At 39.6% G+C, this 12,356-nt stretch overlaps 1 protein-coding gene across 1 annotated transcript in view; it reads right to left on the bottom strand.

Moving 5' to 3' along the window:
- The window catches only part of LOC140246098 (putative aldolase class 2 protein CC_1201), a 28,031-nt gene extending 20,023 nt beyond the window's left edge, over positions 1-8,008 (bottom strand). Inside the window, exon 1 of the mRNA XM_072325547.1 lies at positions 7,729-8,008. The gene's annotated coding sequence lies outside the window, so the exon portion shown is untranslated. The remainder of the gene's footprint in view (positions 1-7,728) is intronic.
- Between the last annotated feature and the right edge of the window lie 4,348 nt (positions 8,009-12,356).

Genomic DNA, 12,356 nt, shown 5'->3' with positions numbered 1-12,356 from the left:
TCAAAGTATCAGAATAGTTTGGCATCATCAATGGTAAACATGATGATGTTTTAGAGAGCACTCGTAGGCCCTGTTTATTAACGGGCCATTACCGTTCACCTATGAAAATCACACAAGGTCAAATACCTCGAATGAAATGTGAGGATGTTAATATTGATATTGCGATAGTTAATAGTTAATAATTGTTTGTAATGTAGGGCTTACAAACCATGCATTTCTGTTACCAAAAAAGTGGCTACTCATTCCGCAGAACTTTTCAGGTAATTATCTAAGTCGGGTATGTGCACAGAGCAAGGGATGTCGATCTGTTTTCACGTGGGGGGGGGGGGACTTGGAAAATATGTAAAAGCATAAGTTCATGGTGCAAAGGAATGAAGCGGAGGGGGAGGGGGAGGATGTGGGTGGGGGATTGGATTTTTGCAGGTTTAGACCTGAAATCAGTGATTCAGTGTAGCTCTTGTTTAATGTGTGCGTCATCACTTATACAGAAGTTGATGGGGTGTGGGCGCATTTCACCTACCCTCCTCCCAAAGACGAAGTTTTTTTTTTTTTTTTTTTTTTTTTTTTTTTTTTTTTTTTTTTTTTTTTTTTTAAGAATCTGATGCATACGTTTTGGGGAATATTTTGAAAAGTATGGATCACCAAGGTGTACCAAGTCTATATGGATGGGAACCCAGCAAGCGCAGCGTTGGCGAGGGTAGGGTATTCCACTCCCATTCGACAGAGCTCTTGTATTTTGAGAAATGAGATTCAACGACCTGGCACACAGGCACTTTTGAAGGAATACCTCGAAATTTGTATCAAAAAGGTGTAGTAAGTCAGCCATCTATGGAGGAAGACCAATCGACAGAAGGATGTGGGTGGAGGTATCCCCCTCCCACATTATGGAGCTTTTGCATTCTTTTGTGTGCAATTCAATGATCTCGTGCCACTCTTGGTTGAACTACCATTTTGAAAAAAAAAAAGTCCATACCCAAATGTGTAGCCATAATCAATGCATGGAGGAGAGGTTGATACAGCGAGAGGAGGGTATGAAAGGGGCTGTCCCCCAATCCTTCCCATGCGAGGGAGCCTTTGCAGTAAGAATAGAAATGTTAGAAAAAAATCTAGTATACACATTTATGACGGAATATTTGGGAAATTATCAGTAAAAGGAGTGTACCAAATCTAAGGGTAGAAACCGAGGAGGGATTGTTAATTGAAAGATACACTACCCCCTCCAACAAGAGGGATTTTCTTGAATATGTCGGAACTGAAATCAAAGATCTAGTACATACTTTGTGATGATATAGAACAAAAATGGGACAAAAGCACTGAGCGTATATTGAAGGGGACATAACGAAAGATAGTGTGGGGGAGGGTGTATGCAAAGGAGATTCTGCCTTTTAATCTGGTGCATACTATAGCTGAAATGTTCAGTGACAATCATTTTCTGTCAAAAAAAGTGAAGAAAAAAAATCTCAATCTCAGGAAATACTTGGAGGCAAAGTTTTATGTCCCCACCATTCCCCCTCCCATATTTTTTCGGGAGGCGGGGCAATGCCTCTTGCCCTCCAAAATGAACAATCGTGCATATATAGGAAAGCCTTTTCATCTTTGGAATTCAAATAAAAATATCTCTTAAAAACATTTTTCATAGAATAAGGGAAATTATCATTCCCCAAAGTATGTTATATCTGTGGAAGGAACCAAGTAGGGGGAAGGAGTCTATCGAAAGGAGATATCCCCTCTCACAGAAGGGAGATTTTGCATTTCAGAATTAAATTCTAACAATCCGATGCACACTTAAAGTGAAAAACTTGGCCAGTTTTCTGTCTAAAAAGCAAAAAACAAAAAACAACAACCAAAACTAACAACAACAAAACATAGTCCACATCTCAGAATTTAATGGGGTGGGGGTCAACTATCCCTGCCACCACCCCACCCCTCCTCCAAACTGATGCCCCGGTATGTGCATGTGTTTTATTCCACTTGTTGAAAAGAAGAGAGAGTTTTAAGAAACAATATTGTTCAGTGGTCGCTATCCCAGTCAAGTAAATTGTTTATCAATAAGGTGATTTCCTTCACCTGTATACCTTAAGATGATGTAGGCCTGGTATTTGCCTTGCACATTATTACATCTATTTCTTTTTTAGTGTTCTCGTTTATATTTTGATGTGAAAGTTGTTTACTTTGCCACGATTTTATTTGTACATAGAAAAAATAATCCAAGACTGAAAATGAAACTGATACAATATTTAATGATTGACATGATGCACATATTGTGTATTTCTATAGCAATAAAAGTGAGCAATTCAAAAGGCGTGTACTCATTTCACATGAACATTAGCGATGATCCTCTGACCTCTGGAGGATATTGAAAGATATGCATCAAAATGTAAGAACATTGATGTCTGGTCTCATTGGTTTGTAATGGCCAGCTGCTTATGAAATAATAATTATATTTAAAAAATGCATTTTGTGTGTGTGTGTGTGTGTGTCCAAAATTGTATGCAGAGTATTCCACACACAGTTCAATTTTGACTTCCATCTAGGACAATGAGCGGTTACTTTTTTCTCAACTACACTGTAATATCAAAATCTATTGAAAAAACACGGTGGCGGCTGGGTCTAACACATTATCATTCCTTTTCGTCGGAGATCCATGCGGAATGGTCAAAACAAACATAAAAAACAGATATCTCAGACCTAATTGTTATAACAAAGCATCATATCCTCATATACCCAACCCACCCCTCTATGCCCATACAATGTAAACCACCCCATGGACTTACTTGGAGCTGTAGAATATCCTTTGTCAACAGAGAGAGAGACATCCAAACCTTTGCAGTGCCGACTAAGATCTGCCATGGAACTGATTGGTATTGGCTCTGCATCATTGACAGCAGATCTCGTTTCCTATTCTCCTTCTTCTTCTTCTTCTTCTTCTTCTTCATTATATATACTATGTAATCTTGTAATATTCTGCCATGGAGCCTTTTCTTAATTGGTTAAAGAAGGTATCCAAAGAGCTATATGAAGCAAAAAACAACAAACAAATGCAAAAACAAAAAGAGAGACATATGTATCTTTAATAACAGAGCTGAATATTGAGTATCTCTCTCCTGAAGTGTTTCAAAGAAATACAAGAGACAGTGGCCGAGAGTAGCCGCCACCTTTTTTGGGAGTAGGCCTACTTTGTGTTCTTGCAAATGATGCCTGACATTTTTGGTCATTTGCCCTTTTTGAAGAATGCAGCAATAGAGCCACAACTTCCTGCGGGGTGGATATTGTGGGGTTCTTGATGCAGAACATCATTGCTGAATTTGCCTGAGCTGTACTTTCTTACAGGGATTGCCATTGTAGTTTTGTTTTGTTTTGCTTTGTTTTGTTTTTCAAGTGTAGCTGTAACACTGCTTGTTTTGCATATGATGGTCATTGCAGCTAAAGAGTGCATATCTTCTCTGGATCATTCCAAACTTCATGATGTTTCACCTGGGTGAATGGATCCCAGATGATGTATGCATATTCCAGGACAGTCCTGAGCGGCATGGAGTAGCAAAACACCTGAACTTTATGATACTCGTATCTTCGTCTGGAGAGAGTCTTTGGTTGAAGTATAACCTTGTTAAGCTGCTGTGGCGATTTGATTCCAGCTGAGCCTCCTATTGGAACTCCAAAATATTTTGCACAATCCGCATTCTCCATGCTTTGCCATGAATGCTTATCTATTCCCTGGGTAGGTCTCGGATGGCAATAGCTAGTTGCAATGCACAGGATTGCTTCTTGTGGAATGCATGTTGGGCTTCACAGTATGTCGAAGTTTTCAAGATGGTCCATGATGTCGCAGCTGTGGACTGTATACTCCAGGACCATGAGTCATTCATCGCAGTCATACTGTAACAACCCACCAGCTTTACACTGGCCAATACAGGCCCACCAGCTGGAAACTATGCAAATATTGCCCATGAGCTTGACACTTAGGTAAACCAGTCCCATAATGAGTCCGACAAATGGGGGAAAGATCTATGAGACTTATACTGAATAGATTAAACACTCTGTATATCAGTCTCGTGGGCCTTGTTTTCCTCGAGTGTCGAGATAATGGCCATATTTGCCTATATCTGCTAGTCTACATAACTAACCCAAACATAACAGTTGTATTTGAGGTCACTGCCATCACTCAAGAAACTTAAGCTTTATTTCTGAAGTAATTGATCTCTCACATTTCAGAGACCTGTTACTATAAACCAATGCTCTGTGGAATATGCATACATACTTTGATCAAACATCAATGCGTGATTTGTACATGATTAAGCATTTACGATTACACCAATGAAGCCAAACATCAATACAGGTAAGCCTACACATGTGACCTCAGTGACCTCTCATTGTCCTGAGAGGTCAAAGTTGGATATAATGCACAGGTTAATGACCAATGTTCCATGGAATGACAAGATTCTTCTATTATAGCATAAATGATTGTACATCGGGTATTACAAAGTTGACCATTGACTATACATAGAATATCAATATTCTGATATTTTGAGGTCATTGACCTGTCACCTTCCTCAGAGGTCAAAGGTAGAGACACGTGAGTAATTTCTCTAGCTCTGTGGAATAGGAAAACAATTCAATTGTAATACAAATGAATATAACATCTAAATCATGTTTGTCATCAACCAATTGCACCAAATATCAATGTTCTAACATTTTGAGGTCATTGGCCTCATCATAGGTCATCTGAGGTCATCAGAGGTCAAAGGTAGAAATCTGACTCGAAAGGCTCAGTGGAACATTGAGGCAATTCCTCTTACAAAAATTAGTTTTTAGTACATAATTATCGTGTTTCAGTTATGAGTGACGCATTAAAATATCAATTTTCTGACATTTTGAGGTCATTGACCTCTGAAGGTCATCAGAGGTCAAAGATAGAAACCTGTCAGGGCTCTGTGGAATATAAAGACAATCTCACTGTGACAAAAATTAAGTTTTAGTACATTATTACTGTGTTTATCATTAACCAATGACGCAAAATATCAATTTTCTTAGATTTTGAGGTCATTGACCTCTGGAGGTCATCAGAGGTCAAAGGTAGAAACCTGTCAGGGCTCTGTGGAACATAAAGACAATTTCACTGTGACAAATATTAAGTTTTAGTACATCATTACTGTGTTTATCATTAACCAATGACGCAAAATATCAATTTTCTTAGATTTTGAGGTCATTGACCTCTAGAGGTCATCAGAGGTCAATTCAGACTTACCTCCCGATCTTAAAATTAATCTTATAGCATGTACTAACAATGGTGAAAGTTTCATGCTTTAGTCAAATTTTGCACAATTTTTCGGCTTATCTGCTCTACTATAACAAACAATTATTATTGAATTATTTAGAGACCAAAATGAACAATAAAGGCATTTTTCTTGTCTAAAAGTTCTCAATTTCATATCTGAAGATACGAAGTTTTCACCCCAAACGGGGCGAAAATTATAACACACTAATAATGATGGTATTAGTGTATAGGCCTATACATCATTATATCTATACTCTCATATTTACTTAATGAGTAAATTTAGTGTATAGATGGTAGCCTCTCGTCCTCCAGTGTGCCCCCTGAAACATATGCCTTTAGTAAACCTTTCATTTTTTCCCTTTCTTCAAGATGCTTCTTAGCAATATAAGAATAATTTTCATTGCTCGAATAATGCGATCACGTTTAAGCTTTTAATGAATACATTACAGACGAATGGCAAAGTGAAATGGCTCTCTCGATCTGCCCGTACATAATATTATAATAAAATGAATAGTTTCATAAGTTATGATCCCTTATGGCCCTTCGCAGTAATTTTTTCTTAATTCCCTAGAAATTTGATTTCAAATGCTCTATAAACGCTACTTTTATACTCTGTTTTTACAAAAGGTTCTTACCGTGGGAGGGGGGTTCCCCCCCCCCCCCTCACCCTCGCCGAGGATCTCACACCGTCACATGAAATAATGTACCGCTGGCTGTTATAATCGTAGTCCTTCGCCCTGATTTTTTTCTTTCACTATGTTTGATTCCCTAGAAAATTGGTTTTAACTGCTCTATAAGCGCGACTTTTGTACTCTGCTTTTACAAAAAGTCCAAACCGTGGGAGGGGGGTATCCCTCCCACAACCTCCCCCCCCCACCCCCTCGCCGAGGATCTTACACAGTCACATTATTTCATGTGCCCCCTTCGAGATTTTGCCCCCCCCCCCCCCAAAAAAAAAAAAAAAGACAAACAAACAAACAAACAAACAAACAAACAAACAAACAGAAGTGTTCCGGCGCGCTTGCACGTACATATTATTATCAAGACCTGTCTGCGCACACAGGTAAACGAGACAATTATCGTTGGGGTCAATAAGTATGCTCGCTTTGCATGAATAGATATCTGAAGCTACGGGTGCATGACCCCACGAATAGAAGCAGGAATAATGAATAACTCCTCTATCTTTTTGTATGTGTTCACTGCTAGACCTGATGGAAAGGCAAAACGACTTGATGGAAATGCGATGAAATCAAAGAATAGCAAAACACCATATTGAGATAGCGGAAGTCAATAGCAGCAGTAGCTTCGGTCGTCTTTGAACTTTACAGAATAGCCGGGGCCTACAGTGTGTGTTTTCACAGACAGTTTACTTCTTTTCGGTTGTTGCCATGGCAGCGACCTTTGCCCCTACTTATGAAAGAAATTATAATTGCTGCCGCTATCAATCATTGCTATCACTGAACTGCAACGCAAAGACAATAACTGCTATTAGGATGTTGCGATATACACTACTGCTAGCATGAATCGAAGCTCTATACAATTACTAGTACTACCCCTAAGGCGACATGCAGTAAGAAATGTCTAAAATAAATTTTCTAGGTTAAATGCCTGCCCAGAAAACAAAGTGCTTTCTCTTTTTGGAATATAATGCAACGCAAGTAATTATTAATACGGCATGCTGGCAGCTGAGAAAAGGTGAATGCTGATTCTTTTTTGAAATTTTGACAATTTTACTTCATTTTTCCCCGGATTGAGCTACTTGCTAATTCTATTGTTGCTTTATTTTGTACAAATACTCGATGACGTGAAGATATTTCCCTTTTAGATTTGTAACGAGCACTCCCATCAAAAGTGGCAGATCCGGGCGGGGGCGCACCGGGCAGCCTCCCCCTTCATTTTTTGTTAAACAAAATAAATGAAAAGATGGGGGTTCCCCGCCCCCCCCCCCCCCTCCAAGTTTGTAAAGGCGCCCCCTCTTAGGGAATTCCTGGATCCGCCCCTGCATCAATACAATTACAATGGATGAATATGCCGTAAAGCCGAATGCCCATGGACTGTGAGACTTGAGTCTGCAAGCTGGTGGCGGAGCTGGTGCGAGCTGTATGGGGTGCCAATTGTCGCATGGCCTATTTCGTTACGAAATCAGTCATTTCGTAACGAAATGTTGTAATTTTCTTACTAAATAATAATTTCGTCGTCGAAGTATTCATTTCGTTACGAAATGGTCATTTCGTCGACGAAATGACTGATTTAGTAACGAAATAGGCCACGCGACACTTGGCACCCCATACAGCTCGCAGGTTCAGGTCGCACTGTGTGTAATCTCCCCACGCCAGTTTACATCGGTGTCGCAACAGGGCAGATTGTGGTCTCCTCCCCGATAAGAAACATTGATTAAAAGTACAAATATGACCTCTACTTGTCACTGTTCTTGGCTCACAGCAATTTCTCACCAGCGGAACGTTGCGGCTAGTACACAGCTCAGTGGTCTTTCCTAGGCTGTAGGATAGTCAACCCAGTCGCCGAATGAGTGGATGAATGCTGCATTGCATTCCCAAAAGCGATAGATACAAGGGATGTTCGACCGGAGCGAGCTTTCGCAAGCACGACACGGCCGATAGTTGAGCGTGCCGTGTGCAACTGCAAACTTTGCTTTTTCGCATGATCAAATCGTCCCGATGCTGGGCAGAAGTTAGTGGGGACTTTTTTATCCTTCTTCTTTTTCTCCATTTCCCCCGATTTGCGACATCATAGGACGGTATAGCGCGACAGTCCACGCATCGCAAGTGGGAGTCTTATTGGTATGCTCTCGGAGACCATGTTGACTGTACTTAGTGGAAAGCAAAGAGTATAGAGCGCACGCAGTGCGCTAAGAGGGAACACTCTCCCGATTTTACACGTAAACGGGCGTAGTACGCAATGGAACCCAACGGCGGCCATTTTAGGATGCAAGCCGCTGGATCTTCCGGAGCGTATATCACGTGGCCGTATGGAGAAAATTCTGCCTCCCTTTCATTTTCTTCTTTTTACGGGGCATACAAGGTTTCAGATGTATGTAGGACCTTGTTATATTATACAGAAGCACAATTTCTACTTAAGTATGATATAAAATTGATGAAATGCCTTTTTTGTTCCAAATTGTTGTCCCTCAAACTTCGAGCTAACTAATAAAAGTATGTGCAGGCCTTACTAAAACGTACTCACAAGGCGCTTCTTAAGTCTCCCTCTCCCCCTCTCCCTCTCCCTCTCCCTTCCTCTCTCTTCTCTATCTCTCTCCCTTTCTCTCACTCTCTCTCTCTCTCTCTCTTACCGGGCCCTGTTGGCTGTAGACCCTATGTAATATCATTCGAATGGTATGAATATCGATTCCATTATTCATATTTTTAGGTCGTTCTCTTCTTTTGATAATATAGATGGGATATTATGGTATATACCATTGGTACTCTCTCCGAGACTCTATTTATGGAACGCAATATCCTAATATAACAAACTGAATTTTCCTTATCATATTTTAGTCTTAACAAAGAGTTATTTTCATATTTATATGTTTCATGGTCAATCTGCACACATAGTAAAGAGGTGTTGATCGTTTGGGTGATGCCTGTCTCCCGGCGCTCCCCCCCCCCCCCCAAAAAAAAAAAAAAAAGAAAAAGAAATGTTTTGGCAGCCTTTCTGTACAAAGCCTGCAATGATAGTAAAGATATGACCTGTATTGATTATTATAGGGATGAGGGTTTAAGGGGTGACCCCTCCCCCTCTGGCGAGCAGGGTCCGCTTGAACAAGGAAAGAAAATAAAAGTAAAAAAACCACCTAAAAAAAACAACAACAACAACACCAAAATCTCCAAATGCAACAGAAGAGTTAATGTTTGAAAATTATGTAAACCACAACCAAAAAAAAAAAAAAAAAAAAAAAACAGTCTCTACAACTGTCACAGGTTAATTCCCCGCCAGTAGGCGGGTATTCCCCCCCCCCCCCCCTTCTCCCCCGTTTCCCCCTTCATCGGCGTTACAGCTGAAAATCTTGACTCCAAGAAACGACTGAGAGAGCGAGTCAGGTAGGAACCATGCGGGCGTCTCATTTACTGGCGGGAGGACTGGTCTGGAAGGGTTTTCAAATCTTTTTTTTTCCAAGAATCAGATGATGGATTTTAAGATGATTTTGATCAGTAAAAATCCCGGTGAAACAATTACAGATTATACTCTTCTTTTTACTGGTTGCATTTCTCGTTATCCTATTGTGAGAATTATTATACCTTTGAGATCGTATAATATCACCATAATTATACACTCCATTCAAACTGCAGGTTTTAAAATTACCAGTGAGCGCTATACATCCACCCCATAGATTCACATGGTGAAGACGCATGATAAGAGGTGACAGATGTACAATTATTTACCTCTTCATATCTTATCAATAGAATAATTTTTCTCAGTTTTGATTGAAAATATTTGAGTGTGTGTTTCGAAAGATTTGTAAGATTTGTAAGATTTTATTGACTCTATATCGACCTCCTCTCGTGGTATGAGAGTACAAACATATTTACAATATATGAATACGAAAATATAAGTGATAATGTACATATACATGTGAAAATAACAGATATAAATAAACATGTTTACAAAACAAGGCGTAAAGGACGTTTAACTACTCTACCACTACGTGTACACACATTCACATCTATAATACTTTACTTTCCATGAAAAGCGTGTACCCAGATTTGAATTTCAATAACAAAATAATGCAAAAGCTTTCTTGTGTTGGAGGGGGTATCCCCATCCCACACCTTCTGACCGTCTCGACTCATTGTGTGTATGATCAAGAGGTTCAAACAAATTTTGATCTGTAGATGAGAAAATCACCGAACAATCACAGACTTCAGTTTATTTCTGGACTCTTATTTTTCAAAATGCTTTCATTTATAGACAACCGACAAAAAATGGTACTATACTAATTTCATTTCAAAATTTCCATATCATTTCACCAAGAGCACATCCTAAAAGACATAACTGACATATTCCGCAACACAAATCCAAAAAGGATGATAAGATGCTGAACTTGGTTAATATAGGTCAGAGCAAGTCAGTTGCATCGGCACAAGGAATATAAAAGACAACACTTTCGCATGCTGATGGCTGATTCATACGTCAACTTGGCAAAAATACAAAAGTGAAAAAAAGTCTGCTCTTACCAGTTTTGAACCATTCATAAAAATTTCATTACGGATCTGTTTTATTTTGTCCACGAAATATATTTCATCATGGGGATAATTAGTCTCGATGTGAAAAAAAAAAAACACGGGCGATTTGAAAACATGAATGACGGAACTGAAATTCTGTCCACGGTCCAAACTGTAACTGAAGGTGGAAGAAAGAGAAGAAGGAAGAGGAGGAGGAAGAGGAGGAGGAGGAAGAGGAGAAGAAGAAGAAGAAGAAGAAGAAGAAGGAGGAGGAGGAGGAGGAGGAGGAGGAGAATAGATAAAAAAAAGAGAGAGAAGGGGGTCAGAGGGAGAGAGAGAGGGGGGGGGGAGAAAGTGCCCTCGATATGATTATGAGCTCCCCACGTCATTCTGTACTATATGCACTACTTGGCTTATAATAGGACACAAGTAGGCTTGCATATGAGCAGGTCATAAATTAGCCGGCGAACATTGATGGATTAGAGATTGGAAAGTTAAAAACATTATTCTTCAATTCTATTTCATAATTAGGCAGGAATTCTACTTCTGTATGCCATAATAAGGTCCTGAATTCATTTTTTATCCTGTATGCCCCATGAAATGAAACGGAGGCAGAAATACGCCCTCGATCTATCGATCACCCGGCGGTTTGCATCCTAAAATGGCGACCGAGCAAGCCCATTAGCGTACTACGCAAAATCGGGAGAGTGTTCCCTCTTTATAGCGCACTGCGTGCGCTTCTATACTCTTTGGTGGAAAGCAGGACAAAGACAGTCCAGGCAGTGGACTAGGTGCTTCGACCACACAGTAAAGCGATGGGGGGGGGGGGGGGGGGGGGGGGGCGAGTGGGGGACTGTCACAGCTGATTGCTTCCGCGTATTCTCGATTTTTCCGTACATGTATTATGTACATGTACATGTATTATGTATAAGGGACTTCTTGGTTGCGATTTGCGCATGTGCAAAATAAAGGTTAAATGAGAATGTTTGTGTATTTGCCATTGACTTTCAAACGAAAAGAATTGTCAGGCAAATGAGGATTTGGAATGTTAAGTTGTGTGTTTCACCTTGTTAGAACGCACAGGTGAAAGCTGCACACGCATTTCATTGACATTGATTACAAAGGTGGCATGCTTAAACAATAAAATGCTCTGTCACAGGTCCTTTCCATGTTATTTGAAAGTCTGTGGTGTAGTGTAGGCGGGGGTCAAATGAGACATGCGCTAACCATGATGAACTCCCTTATTCAGCGGAGGTTTGCCGTTTAATACGGCAAAACTTAAAAATGTGCTTACGCCCTCTTTAGATGATGTTTGATACACTGTAATAATAATAATAATATAATGATAATCAAAATAATTTGGAAAAAATATGTAGCGCTTATGATAAAAAAAAAATGCTTCTTAGCGCTTATGATAAAATGCTTCTTAGCGCTTTACAATTAGCAACAGAAACATTGAATTTCTATCCAACTACGAGTTCAAATAATCCATGAATTACACAAACATCGAAAGAGAATATGCAGACCCAAAGTTGATAGATCATCTGAACAGAAGATGAGGACAAAGTTAGATTATCGGTCAGTTATTTGGATACACGGAATTAGTAATGACTGATACACTATACGTTATAGTGAAGGGGATGTTACATTTCTATGTGAGATTTTCATGTCCCTTTGTCCAAATAAACATTTCCACACTGTCCTTTAATTAACATAAAACAAGACTCAAGAAAGGTGTTAAAATTGTAATGTTTTAACTACACACTTTTGGTAAACTTCATGATTTGGGTATAATAGTACTTTTGAGACATTGTCGAATTGCTGCAGGTTGTCTCCATACCAAACTTCATTATCAATGAAGACACAGTCATATAAACATATTTTACAAAGATATTTATGAG

This window comes from Diadema setosum, chromosome 2, assembly GCF_964275005.1.
Source record: "Diadema setosum chromosome 2, eeDiaSeto1, whole genome shotgun sequence".
Taxonomy (NCBI): Eukaryota; Metazoa; Echinodermata; class Echinoidea; order Diadematoida; family Diadematidae; genus Diadema; species Diadema setosum.
This window is presented reverse-complemented; position numbering and strand designations above follow the sequence as displayed.